Raw genomic sequence first — 15,369 nt, forward strand, 5'->3', positions numbered from 1 at the left:
TGCTATGGACCATTTGTCTTCCTGACCAGCAATACAATTTTGCTGTAAAGGTAGCTGATAAAACAAGCAAAAGTATAAAGTAAAAAATATTAAAGTAAAAAGTATAAAGGCTTCCTTTATCTCCATCACTAGAAAAGAACTATCTTTCCCCTCCCAGGGCACTCAATATTGTTTGGCATTAACTCCATAGGATGGTAAAGGCAACTCCAAGAATTTCCATTTGGCCCACATAGACTATGCTGAAAGGCCCCACCCAGACATCTCCCCTCCATATCCTCTGTAGCTTCCTCTGAAGGATCCAAACAGGACAGGGGCTTCAGACAATGTGTTAGGCTTGGGTGGGACTGAAGACCCCCGCTCACAGCTCGTTCATTCATGCTGACAGCAATACTTAGCCAAGTCACAGCTATCCGTATGCTCTGCTCAGCGCTCACCAGTTCATCAGACTACATCTGCATAGTTGCACGGTAGGGAAGAGCCATTGCTGAAGTCTGAAGCCTTTTTGGTGGGGCTCTACCCAGAAGTTGGAATCTAACTGACCCCAAGACAGGCTGATATATTCAATCTACCACACCCATTTCCTTTAGCAATCTGACCTCCTCCCTTACACATCTCAATCACAGACCTTGTTGGAATGGGAATTTATATTTATGGCTCCAGATGCAAGTAATTCCCCATCTCAGTCACCTAAAAAGGGACAAAAGGAGTCCTTATCTAGAGACTCCAATTGATTTAGCTGATTATAGCAATAAATCCTCAAAAAGCTCCCTAAGCCTATGAAACTCAACTATAGAGTCTCAACATTGGTTCCACTAGACCATGGCCTCAGTAGCCACTGTTCCAGTAATTCTTCAGGTTTCTATTTGAATATCGCATAAAACATGCCCAGTACTTTGGCCATGAACTCCCACCTCCTGTCCCCTCAGTGTAGGAAATCACCTATCTTCCTGAAATGGTAATAAAAATAAGTCTGGGGCCTTTTTTTTTTTGAACCACTAGTGGAAGTTCCTGAGTATCCTCATTTCCACTCCCATTCTCCTATCTCATGTCTCCAATCTTGAAGACCTTTCTGTGGTTCCTAGCTGTGGCATCCCCAGCAGAAGAGTTCCTTTCACTTGGGTGCCCCCAGTTCCATTAGCTTCCCCTCTACTTTCATAGCACAATGATTAAAAACTAAGATCTCTGCCTCTAGTTGCTAAATGTCAAAAGGGCCAGTTCACTTTCAGTCATCTTATGTTGGCAATATAACTTCTGCAGGATGATCAAGAACAACCAGAGAATGCTGGCCTTAGTGCCTTATTTACACTTTCTGGCAGCTTCCTCCAGCACCCACAGAACTAATCACTCCACCTAAGAGGGATCCTGCTCCTTGTTCTATTGAAAAGATTCCCCTTATACAACCAGAAAGGCTTTTGTCACCAAGTGATACCATGCCACATTTAGATATCCAATCACCCCATCCTACATATCTTCAGCATGAACTCAACTCAACCGTGATGTGAGTCACAAGGCTCTTCTCATCTCATCTCAATTACTGATTATTCCAAATATTAAAGCCAGGGCTATTAATTCAGGTTCAATGAAATGAAGCATGAGAAGGTCATTGAACAGTTAACAAAAGGAGGTTTACTTAACCCTAATATAGCAAGGATATGCAACAAGAATAAGGTAACACTTAGCTTCTATAAATGTAATCCCCTCCGTTCCTCTGTCTCCATATGGAAACACTTCTGTTCAAGGGGGCAGGGTGTGGTGACTCACCACCTGGTCTTCTGGCATCCACTGAGTCTGAAGGGCAGAACTGAGGCAGAGTAAAGTGAGCATAACCAGGAGAGCAATTTATATAATAACAACATTTTAAAGAAAAATGACTCTGAAAGACTCAACTCTGGTCAATGTAGTAACCAACTGCAATTCCAGGAGGCTGATGATGAAGGACACTAATGACTTACTGAAAGACACATGATGGACTCAAGATGAGTAAGAGTTTTGATCATGGACAATGCGGGAAACTATTTTGCTTAAGCATATTTGTTACAAATTATTTCTTGCCGCACAACAATATTCCATTAATTCATATATTCATTATGAATCATTCATCATGAATTATATACAATTCATATATTATAATTTCTTCAGTCATTTCCCCAATTGATGGACAAAATCTCTTTCCAAGTCTTTGCTATTAAAAAGTGCTCTAAGTCTTTTTATACATAAAATGTTGCTCCTTTCCCTCTTTTTATTTCTTTGGCATACAAACCTAATAGTCACATCACTGCGTTGAAAGCTATACAGTTCAGTGATTTGGGAGGCATAGTTCCAAAAAGCTTTTCAGAATAGTCAATCCACTTCACAACTCCACCAATGATACATTAGTGTGCCTGTCCTTCCCCAGCCTCTATGACTATGGTCATTTTCCTTTTTGTCATCTTTGCCTATGTGATAGATGGGAAGTGAAACATCAGAGTTGTTTTAATTTGTACTTTGATTACTAGTGATTTGGAGAATTTTTTATATTATTGTTGACAGCTTGCCTCTCTTGTTTTGAGAACTTCCTTTTCATGTCCTTTGACTTTATTGGGGAATGAATGGTCTTACATATTTGATTCAGTTACCCATATATCTTAGATATGAAACTTTTATTGGTGAAATTGACTTTCCTTTCTAAAACATCATTTATTCCAATGATCAACTTTTCTATTTTTTTAACCATCACTAAATAGTTTTGATGATTACTATTTTAAAGCATAGTTTATAATCTAGTACCATTAAGCCCCATTTCATCTCAGTTTGTTTCATTATTTCCCTTGAGATTCCTGACCTTTTATTCTTCCAAGTATATTTGGTTATTATTGTTTTCTAGTCCTATAAAATAGCCCCTTGGCAGTTTGATTGGTATATTATTAAATCTGTAAAAGGTAGCATTGTCATTTTTATTGTATTACATGGCATAACCATGAACAATTAATATTTCTCCACATACCTGTTTTCCTTTATTTCTCTAAAGAGTGTTTTATATTTTAATTCATATAACTTCTGTTGTGTCTTGACAGGTGGACTCCCAGCATTTTGTATATACTTTTGTGAATGAGAATTTTTTTTGTACCTCTTTCTCTTTTAAGACAATACTTTGTTGCTCCAGTTATTTTTTGCTTAATCTCCCTTAAGGCAACCCTCTTACCATGGGCTCTATTCTCTGCACCCTTAAGCTTGAACCATGGGATCATTTTTCACTCCTTTTCCTAGTTTTAGAGTTTTACTTATTGATTACTTTTTTCTTCTTTTTATTTAGTTATCTAATTTCCTCCCTTTTTTTCTTCTCAGTTAAGTAGCTAATTAAAATCCACCCCTTCTCTCCTTCCCACTGACTTCTGTTAGGGCTTTTATTTTTAATTTTCTATACTTTTTTCTCCAAAAAAGAAAAGGATTTTTTTTTTAGCCTGTTGTATTCTAAACTTTTATTCTTTCATTCACAGTCTTTATACTTGATTCCTCCTTTGGTCTCTTTAATTCTTTATCATTAGGAAAGCAACATCCTGCTATGATTCCATGTTCTCTTGGGAATCTACAGGGTCCTCTGTGTCATTAGGTATCGGTTCAACTTTATTTGTCTCTAAATATTTATTTAGAGACATTCACAAGCATTTAGATATATTAGTAGCCATTTTCCTTCTGTTTTAATATCTTTCCTGTTTATTTATCTGCTGGTGTTCTAGGTTTTTAACTCATTTTTCTTCCTCCTGAGATATTTGGTGGGTTTAGTATTTTTTTCTCCTTATTTTCCCCTATCACTCATCCTATGACTCCTTCCCCTTTGATGAAATGTACTTTGGAGCTTGGCCTCAAAGCTATCTCAGCCTTCTCCAAGGTTAGGGAAATCACTTTTAACTGGCCTCAGTCCCAGAGCACGTTTGTGCTTTCTGTTCTTTACTTCTCTGATTGAACATTGTCCTATGTACCCTCTGCCCTGCACCCAATGTACTGGACCCCCAGGTAGAGTATATCCTATACCTTATCCCCCCAAGTGGATGAGCAGAATTAAGGTCTACTGCTTGTTGCCACAAGCGAGGGCAGGGGCAGAGTGTGCCAGGAGAGACTAAAGCAACGTCAAAATTGCCAAATGGATTACAAAGCATAAGCTAGTGGATCAGGCTGTTTATTCTGCCAAAGTGTTGAGGCTGGTAGATGAGGAAAAACAGATGCTGACTAAGTAAATGAGAGATTAACATTCTCTGCTATTAATTCATAAGGCTGTTACTTTGTTACGCTTCTTGATGTCTTGGCTTGAAAAGAAAGCTGTTTTTGCTTTTCCTCTGGCACATAATTCCAATTTTGGCAAGTTTTTGAGAGTTAGCAAAGACTGGAGAGAATGTCTAGTCTTCCATTTTGTTGGACATATGACAGAAAAGTCCTTCTGTAGTTATTTTGAATGGAGTTTCTTTTTCTTTCTCTTCCATGTTGGGTTTTTAAAATAACAGAGCGGCTAATGTTTTTTTTTTTTTAATTTTTTTCTAATTACATGTAAAGACAATTTTAAATATTCATTTTGGGGAAATTTTGAGTTCCAAATTTTTCTCACTCCTTCTCTCACCTCCCCTCTTCCAAAAATGGTAAGCAATTTGATCTAAGTTATGTATTTGCAATCATGTAAAACATATTTCTATATTAGTTATAGTTGTTAAAGAAGGAACAGACCAAAAGGTAAAAACCACAAAAAAAATGAAGTGAAAATAGTATGATTTGATCTGTATTCAGAGTCCATCAGATCTTTCTCTGGATATGGATAGCATTTCCTATCATGAGTCTTTTGTAATTGTTTTGGATCATTATATTGCTGAGAAGAGCTAAGTGATTCATAGTTGATCATCACACAATGTTGTTATTACTGTGTACAATGTTCTTCTGGTTCTGCTCATTTCACTTTGCATCAGTTTTGATAAGTCTTTCCAAGTTTTTCAGAAATCTGCCTGCTCATTATTTCTTATTGAATGATAATCTTCCATTACATTCATATACTGAAATTTGTGCAGGGGATGCCCATCAGTTGAGGAACGGCTACAAAATTCATCAGCAAATGAGGTAATTTTGTTTCATGTTTGCCTCTTCTTAGTCCCTTCAATTTCTTTCTCTTGATATCACTATAGCTAACATTTCTAGAACTATATCAAATTAATAATGGAGATAAAGTATATCCTTGTTTTGACCTTGATCATTAGGAAGGCCATTAGCAATTCTCTATCACAAATCACTCTAGTGCTTGGCTTTAGAAAGGTACTCTTTATCATATTAAGGAAAGGTCCACTTATTATTATTTTTTAATGTCAGCATAATGATGTTTTGGTTGTCAAAAGGTTTTTCCTGAATCTAGTGATATCATGTGACTTTTTTCAAATTTAATTTTGTTATTTTTTCCTATTAACAAATATATATTTTCTTTCCTCCAACTTCTACCCTTAATTGACCAAAAAAAGGAATAGAAAACTAAAGCTTCATGACAAACAGGCATAGTTAAACAATACAAAATGCCCACATTGGTCATGGCAAAAAATATATGTTTCTTCCATTTTGTTCATATACTATAATTTGTTTAGCCATTATCCAATAAGTGGCTACTCCCTTAGTTTCTAGTTTGTTACTACTGCAAAAAGAACTGTTATACATATTTTTGCACATACAAAAATTTTTGTACCCTTTCTGCTTTCTTTGGTTTCTTTAGTATTATTAGTATATTCGTTGTATTTTTGGATAAATAGGTATACACAGTTTAGTGCTTTTTTAAGGGCATAAATTGGTTTCCAGAATGACTAGAGCAATTTACAGCTCCACCATAATGCATTAGTGTTTTTTGTTTTGTTTTGTTTTGCCATAGCCTCTCCAATATTCACCATTTCTGAATCAATTGATATAATCTTATTTTTTTTGTCATTAAAATGGTCTGTTATGTTTATAGTTTTACTAATATTTAATCAACTTTGCTTTTCTGGTATAAAGCCAACATGATCATAGTGTATAATCTTTTTAACATGTTGATATAACCTTCCTGCTAATATTTTATTCAATATTTTTGTATCAACATTCATTAGAGAAGTGGTGTATGTTTTCTTTCTCTGCTTTATTCCACCTTGGTTTAGATATAAAGAATATATTTGTCTCATGGAAGAAATTTGGTAAGTTGCTGCTTTTCCTATTTTTGCAAATAGTTTATGTAACATTGTGATTATGTATTCTTTAAATGATAGATCTGCTATTCATATCATGAACACAATTGTCCATCAAAGGGTGGGTTAGAGATAAGGGCTTAGGGGCCCATAGGTAGCCTACAACAAACCACTCTGTTTAAGAGGAAGATGTACTTGCAAGAAAGAACTAAAACATAAATAGTAGGTATGTCTAAAGTGCAACAGCAAATCAGTAGGAAAATCACTTTTGAAACTCCCATACCTACCCAACTCTGATTATTCCTTTCCTAGAAGTGCCCCTTTTCGAAAAGCAAACTATCTAAGCAACAGAGAAATACATGTGTTTTTAGGTAGTTCTATAAAAGTAGCCCTAGTATGTAGTCCAACAAATGAGACTATCTTGCACTTACAGAGAAAATCAGGTCCTCTCAGTTTTCTGAGTTCAAGGTCATAACCATGATAGCACTGGAAGCCCAACCTGGAACTGAGATGTACATATATACTAAGAACTAGAAGGCACACAAGGGTGGCTGCCTAACCCTATGGGGCTGCATAAGGAAAGTTCCTCAGTAGAACATCAATTCCAAATATTTATTAAGCAGTACTCAAATGTGGCAGGAACTGTGAGATAAAAACAGTTAGATAGATCTACACTTCAGATAACATACCCCAAAGGAGATGCTGCCAACCTCACTCCCAAGTAAGTAGATGAATTGGAAAATGTGATGGAAATAACCCATTCCCCAGATAGTCTGGCCCAGTGGGTGCATTAGCAAAATGAAGACCTGTGTGTAGGATGTTCTTATGCTTGAGCACAGCAACGTGGGCTACCTATTACACTAAAGGATATGGCATACCACTGCTCCATATATAAAACTGTGGCCATTGATAAAAAGACCATAGGAGAAGATCAGATTCAGGAAAAGTCACACTCAAGTCTGGTATATTGATTATGCAGAGGCACTTCCTCCCCTCCCCCATCAAATGCTATAAGTAATATATTTTTAACTAAGTTTGATACCTACTTGGGAGTACTAAACACCTTACCAACAGCCTAATCCAACCAGAAAGCAATGTTAAATAGAACGAGCTATTTATTACAAACATAAGGTATTCTTTTTTTTGCAATTTTAAAAAATTTATTTATTTTTAGTTTTCAACATTCACTTCCACGAGATTTTGAGTTCCAAATTTTCACCCCATCTCGCCCCTCCCCCCTACCCAAGATGGCATGCATTCTGAATACCCCTTCCCCTAGTCTGCCCTCCCTTCTGTCTCTCCCCCCCTTTTCTTATCCCCTTCTCCTTCTATTTTCCTGTAGGGCAGGATAGATTTCTGTACCCCATTTCCTATATTTATTTCCCAGTTGCATGCGAAAACATTTTTTTAAACGTGTTTTTAAAACTTTGGGTTCCAAATTTTCTCCCTTCCTCCCTCCCCACCCACCCTCATTGAAAAGGCAAGCAATTCAAAATATGTTATACATGTGCAGTTATGCAAAACACTTCCATAGTAGTCATGTTGTGAAAAACTAACTAAACATAAGGTATTCTGCTTGAGATATAGCTGGACATGGGTTCCCACTTTAGCAGCCAAGAAGTCTAGCAATGAGTGGCAGAATCTGGTTTGAAGTGAGTTTTAGATATCTTCTATCATCCATAATCAACTGGTTTCATTAAAAGAATGAATGAGCTACTAAAGGAGTGTATAAGGAGTTTTACTCCCATATACTCCTTCAAAGGACCTGGTACTAAGGTAAGGAATCTTTAACAACAACTGCCTGGTAAAACCAATCTTTACAGGGGATTAGCCAGACCTATGCTGCTTTCCCAGCAATACAGTGAATGCTCCCAAACACCACAAAGTTTTGGTTTAGGCATAGATGCCTCAGAAATCACCACAGATGGGGGAAAATTATAGCAGTGGGATAGGGAAACTTTGCTGCTATAATGATCTGAGAAGGCCTTCCCATTTACTTCCTTCTCACCAAGTTATTTTCATTCTCCTGATTTTCTATATCTTGGGACACTGTTGGGATGGAGGAGGGATGCCCATCATTCCTATACCCTGTATGTCTTAAAGGTCACCAGAGGGACCCTTTCAAAAGATACCCTGATAGTGGAAGTTCTCAATGCAACGTGGACAGAATGATCTACAAATCAGTTAATGTAAATATGAGACAAAGCTATTTACCGGTGACGGAGTTCCTCACTAATTAATTTTCAGAGAAAAAGAGGGGAAATTATTGATATCACATGGCCCTTAATCCCACCATCAAACATAATAATAATCTTAAGAGCCTATTTATAGGTATCAACATAGATGGCATTCCCTGAGTGTGGTCATGTATAGAATTGATCACATTGCAATTTTGACCATACTGACAGGATGCTCCATAAATTCCATCCTTAAAACACTGAAACTCCAACTTTCACCCTTTAGACAAGTGCTCCTACGGGAGCCTTATCTGCACACTTAGAACCATTACCCAATTTGGTGCCTCTCTGAGGAAATTTACACTTACCTAGTCAGTGAAACACTCCAGGATACATCCCAGTATCCACCTTGTACCTCTGCTACTATACCATGAAGGCAAAACCACTCAATAGCTCTTCTAGAAGAACAATCAGCTGCTTCATAAGATTGTGAGGTGGGAATAGGGATGCGGGGAAGAGACTAGGGCTAGGAGTTCTTGACCAGATTGAATGGTGGTATTTAACTTCAGAACAGCCTAGAGAAATTATAGACTATGTGGTAGGTCTCAGCATACCAAGGGAGAGTCAAGAGTAGAGAACTCAATTGACTCTAGGTCAGAGTATTGCTAGCTTTTTAAAAATCACATCATGGAACTTCTCCAAAGTAGGGCTCAGAACCTCATGTGGAAACATGACTGCCTTGCCACCCAAAACACATGACTAACCATAAATGAAATCTAGAATGACAGTAGATGTTCTTGTGGCTTATTGACCTATTGCTTTGGATGCTCTTGGAACTGATGGCTAATAACTGTCAACTCTTCAACACATGCATGGTCACACTTTCAGGAACTCTGCCCAATTTCTCAATGCCATTTATCTGCATGATTATTCAATAATCAAGTGGTTATTAAAATAAAGTCATTATAGCCTGGGATCTAATTCCTTGTGGAAGGATAGTGGCAACCAGCTAAAGAAACATGGGATAGGTAGCATACTAAAAACCATGCCCAGGTGCTTTTTCCTATTATTACCTGTACTTTGTCCCCTGACCAGTGGCTAGCTATGTCCAACTCCCAGAAAGACATCAGAATTAACAGAGAAGTGACTGGCAGTTAATTTTCATTTCTGGCATAGCACCTGGCATAGATAATGCAATCTTCTGCTGGGAAGAATGGAGAGGACAATATATTAACCTCACAGTCATACACTATAATTATTGCTATAGAGGGTACATTAACAAGATGCAGTTGTGATGCACTAACTTCTCTATTCTATCAGCAGAGTCTCCTTGAAGACTGCCTGAATGAATGGACAGACATGCCCTCTTCTGTTTCGGTTGACTAGCCTAAAGATGAAGTACACCAAGATCTCCAAGAATTGACACTGCAGATATGAGACAAGCAAACAACGTAAACTTATCTAGGCATTCACTGTGTGATAGATAAAGCTACACATAGAATATATTTTAACCAATTCCCTGACTTCAAGCATTCTCATTTTTTAAACTACTTTTTATTCATATATGTTATTTTGGGCAGCTAGGTGGCACAGTGAATAAAGTGTGAGGCCAGGAGTCAGGAAGACTCATCTTCATGAGTTCAAATCCTGCTTCAGACACTGACTAGCTGTGTGACCCTGGGCAAGTCACTTAAACCTTTTTGCCCCAGTTTCCTCATCTGCAAAATGAGCTGGAAGAGGAAATGGCAAACCGCTCCAGTATCTTTGCCAGGAAAACGCTACATGGGTTCACAAAGAGCTGGAGACAACTGAACAACAGCAACAAAGCAGATGCTAAGTATAATGGAACACGCATAATCCAAAAGGGAGCCTACACTTCTGCCACTCTGAACCAACAGAGCTTTCCAGCTAGATGATAAGAGTAGACTCACAGAGGAGTCTACTCTTGCTTAGAACAAAACCCAGAACCTACAGATCTCAGGCCCAGCTGGGCCAGTGATCAGACTTGGTCCTGGAGTGCTGAAAGCTTTCTGGTCTCCAGTCCGTCTCTGAGATTCTGGAATAGCACAGTTCTCAGTGCTCTAAGAAAGCAACAGGACCAGCTCAGACTTTCCCTCCAGAAGCATGGAGGAGTCCAGCCCTAACATCCAAATTGAAGTCAGGAAGTAAACTGGAAGAATGGGTGAACAAAAAAAGAAGCCCACCATAATGAGCTATGGTGGTGGCAAAGATGCCACCAAATATAAATATAAATACAGAAGAAGAGAATGATTCCCAAACATCTACAAGCAATGCCTCAGAGAAAAACAAACACAAAAGTAAAAATTTGCAATTACTAGATTTTGGTGTAGAGAAAGTGGTTCCCTGTATCAGAGAGAGAGAGATAGTGTCTCCTTGGAATTATTTTACTCCAGCAGAATTCAAAGTATTTGCTTCATCTTCCTCTATTGTGGTATGGTGAAAAATGGACTTGGAGGCAGAAGTCCTAGGGCTGAATCCCAGGTCTCTCACTTATTCTCTGTGTGACCTTGGGCAAATACCTTAAACAATCTGAGCTTCAGGTTTCCTCATCTATAAAGTGGGGATAATGACAGCCTCTGCCACATACTTCACAGGGTTGTTGTGAGAATCAAGTGAGATAATGTTCACTGAAACTTGTTTTGTAAACTGTTAAGCCTCATAGCTCAGCAGTATTATTGTTGTTGTTGTTGTTGTTATTATTATTATTATTTGTTGTTATTTGGTCGTTTCAGCTGTGTCCAGCTCTTCGTGACCCCATTTGGGGTTTTCTCAGCAAAGATACTGGAGTGGTTTGCCATTTCCTTCTCTAGCTCATTTTACAGATGAGGAAACTGAGGCAAACAGGGTTAAGTGATTTGCCCAGGATCACACAGTTAGTGTCTGAGGCCAGGTTTGAATTCAGGTCTTCCTCACTCCAGGCCCAGCACTCTATCCATTGTGCTATCGAGCTGCCCCCATTATTATTATTATTAGCATTATATAATTATTATTATCCCAGTAGCAGAGTCTACTTGGCTGTTTCCAAACCACGTCACCTGCACTCTAGCCCTCCTTCTCCTCCTGCCAGAACTTGGACTCTGTACCTGAGACCCTGGACTCTGATTGGTGAATCTTCACCTTATCTGGCCACCATGCCACTGCCAAACCCCGTTCCAACTCTAACTCCTCTTTATGTATTATCTTCTCCTATTGGAGTGCAAGCTCCTTGAGATTAGGGCAGTAACTAGGATGGGGTGATCAGGGCTTTTCCAAGGATGCCAACATTTAGAAGGTAATGAAAACACTGTGTGCTTCTCCCAAACTGGCCTTACCCACAAAGACAGTGGCCTTGCCAGCCTACCCTGCCCTACCTTCTTTCACTCAGTGGCCAGTCCTTTAACAGTGTAGAAATCTTGAGTATCCCAGGATGCACTTTGGCCCAGTCCTTAAACCACCCATTGACTTTCCCTCCCACTTTGTTGCAGGTGCAAAATTCCCATAACAGCTCTGCCGCTAGGTGGCACAGTTAATATACCATGAACCTAGAGTCCGGAAGACCTGGGTTCAAATCTATCCTCTAACTGTCCTTTAACTTTGCAGAACAAATCCCCTCAATAAAAGGATTTGTTCCGTAAAACTTGGACTCAGTCAAAAGGTCACACCCAAGGACCTACAGGGCCACATGTGGCATGGAGGCCACAGGTTCCCCACCCCACAACACCTTCTAGGTGTGAGACCCTGAGCAAATCACTTCACCTCTGTCTACCTTAGCTTCCCCCATCTGCAAAATGAGGATAAATGATAGCACTTGGAAGAGGATTCTGGATAGATGGCAGAATAGGTCAGAAAATTTCAAGCTCTCAAGATTTTCCCCCAAGAGATAGAAGAGCACCTCAAGGCGAACATAGAGCAGTAAAAATAAATAAGAGTAGGAGTAGAACAGGAGTCCTCCTGAAACAATCAAAGAAAATCTGAAGAAAAATCCCAGGACAAGGTTTTGTCTCTGTGAAGAGTAAACATCTCCTGGGGGCAGCGAGGTGGAGCAGTGGATAGAGCACCGGCCCTGGAGTCAGGAGGACCTGAGTTCAAATCCGACCTCAGACACATAATACTTCCTAGCTGTGTGACTCTGGGAAAGTCACTTAACCCCAATTGACCCACTAAAAAAAGAAAAAGAAGAAAAAAAAAAGAGTAAACACCTCCAGGCTAGGAACAGCTTAAACAACAAGCAGCTAGCCCTGGGGTTAGATGGGTTGGGAGGCTGCCTCAGCCCCAGCCACAGGAACTTCTACCCCTGGGGTAATGAGGGGAGTTTGGTGTCTGAGCCGGGGAAGATCGTGGGAACCTCAGCTGATAAGGAATGCCAGACCCAGCTGTGCTGTGGAGACACGGTGGGGGCGAGAAGGAACCAGCACATACCCAGTTAGTGCAGAAGCCACTGGCTGTGGGCACTTACAGGAGGCCAAGGCGCTCAGTTTGAGCTCAAGGTCAAAGGGGAAAACTGAAGAGGATCTGAGATCAGAGGCACCATCCCCCATATCCCAGGATTAGAGGTGATTATAAAAACTAAATTATTACAAAAAAGTACAAATGCAAAGGAGAATGACTCCAACCACAGAAAACTACTATGGGAATAGAGAATACTGGGGTTCATCTTCAGAGGAGGATACGGAAGCAAAGAAACCTTCTTCTACCCCGAAGAGTAATGTCAAATGGTCACCTGCCCAAAAAGAATTCATTGAAGAACTTAAAAAAAACTTTAAAAATCAAATAAGAGAGATTGAGGAAAAACTAAAAAGAAAAATAAGAATAATCCAAGAAAAACAAGAAGATTATGAAAAGAAAGTCAACCAATTAGAAAAGGAGATCCAGAATCTTAAGGAAGAAAATGATTCCTTGAAAATCAGAATTGGGCAAGGGGAAGCCAGCACAGTTATAAGAGATCAAGAAATTTAAAAATATCTATATAAAGAATGAAAAAATAGAAAAGAAAGTGAAACGTGTCATAAGAAAAACAACTGATCTAGAGAACAGATCAAGAAGAGAAAACAACAATAATCGGACTACCTGAAAGTTATGATCAAAAAAAAATCTTGATATAAAAATACAAGAAATAATTTTTAAAAATTGTCCTAAAGCATTAGAACAAGAAGGGAAAGTAGAAATAGAAAAAAATCCACTGATCACTACCTGCAAAGATCCCACAAGGAAAATTCACAGGAATATTATAGTCAAATTCCAAAACCCCCAGACCAAGGACAAAACATTATAAGCAACAAGAACGAAGCAATTTACATATGGTGGTACCACAATTAGAATCACACAAGACCTAGCAGTGGTGACACTAAAAGATCACAGGTCTTGGAACACTACATATCAAAGACCAAAAGAACTGGGTTTCTGGCTGAAAATATCATACCCAGCAAAGTTAAGCATAATCCTGAATGAAAAAAAAAAAAAGGCTATTTAATGAATTGTCAGACTTTCAGGACTTTATTGAAAAAAAAAACCTGAACTTAATAGATGATTTGACATATAAGAGACAAGAGAATATAAGGTACATACCAATGACCAATTATAAGGAACTCAATAAGGATAGACTGTTTACCTTTTATGTATGTAAAATTAAAACCTATGTCTAAGATTGTTATTAGTAATTAGGTAGCTTATAAGAAAGATTGGGATAGACCTGCATATGATATCACTTCAAAAAGTAAAATCATTCAAGAACAGCTAAAAGGATAATTATCTTATACAAGAGGAATTACATGGGGGAAGGGGGCTGTTAAATCTGGAAACCTACTTTCATTAGGAATGGATTCAAGAGAGAAAAATACTTCTATACTTAGAAGAGTATAAAAGTCTTCTAAATTTAAAAAGAAATAAAACCCTAAAGGGATAGGGAAGGGGTAGTAGATAAAAAAAGATTTTTAGAGGGGAAAATGAGGGAACAGGTCAAAGGGGTATACAAAAGGGTGCTTTTATTTATGGGATAGGGAGGGTAAGGGAGGGATTGAAGTAGGGGGGTAGGTTAAGTAATAGGAGGACAAGGTAGTAGGTAGAAGAAAAGCAATAGGTCAAAGGGGCATATAATAGGGTGTTTAGATTTACAGGAATGGGAGGATAAGGGAGGGATCTCTGGAGGGGGGTAGGTTAAGTAATAGGAGGGCAAGATAGCAGGTAGAAATAAAGTAGAGGAGTTAGGAGAAATAGGAAAAAAAGAGATATGCAAAAACATAAAAACATAGATTAGGAATAGAATCTCTGAGGGAAAGTATATGCTTGTGTATATATGTATACATGTAGGTATATGTCAATATCTATATATAAATATATTCACGCTTAATTGTAGCCTGGGGGTGCAAAAATGGGGGAGAAAGGAGGAAAAAAGAACAAAGTAAAAAGTACACAGCAGAGAACAAAAGAAAACCCACAAGGAAGCAAAGAAAAGATGGACAGTTTTCAACATAACACTCAGTATTTAATATATAGGCTTTCTTGAAATGGAAAGTTATTGTTATATATTCTGAATCCTCTCCTACATTCTGCTGTGTACATGACATGATTTTTTTTTCTTATTTTATATTTAAGTTTATAATGTTTCTTTTTCTTTTCTTATTATGTATTTAAGTTCCAGTATTTGTCCAAAAGAAAAAAAGAAAAAATAATAATAACACTTGCCTCTCAAGGTTGTTGTGAGGTTCAAATGAGTCAGTAGTTGTAAAGTGCTTTGTGCTGAATAAATGCTGGATATTATTATTATTATAGTAGTAGTAGCAGTGGTACTGGTAGTGGTAGTAGACAACCAGAGTTCCCTCTTTTTACTCAAACAGAGATCAGTTTTCCCTAAAAGGCAACAAATCCCTGGGGATTTGATTTGCCCCTACTTTGATGCAGATTAGCCTAAGGGCCTAAGTCCCACTCACAGGGAGTCAGGGCCCCTTGGAGTTGATGGATGCCTGAAGACCATGAGAAACACCAAACTGTCTCCTGCCAACCAGATGGGTTTCCATATAGAAATGAGGGGGTTCCAG

The sequence above is a fragment of the Vombatus ursinus genome, unplaced genomic scaffold (genome assembly GCF_900497805.2).
Source record: "Vombatus ursinus unplaced genomic scaffold, bare-nosed wombat genome assembly UNPS02014801.1, whole genome shotgun sequence".
Classification (NCBI taxonomy): domain Eukaryota; kingdom Metazoa; phylum Chordata; class Mammalia; order Diprotodontia; family Vombatidae; genus Vombatus; species Vombatus ursinus.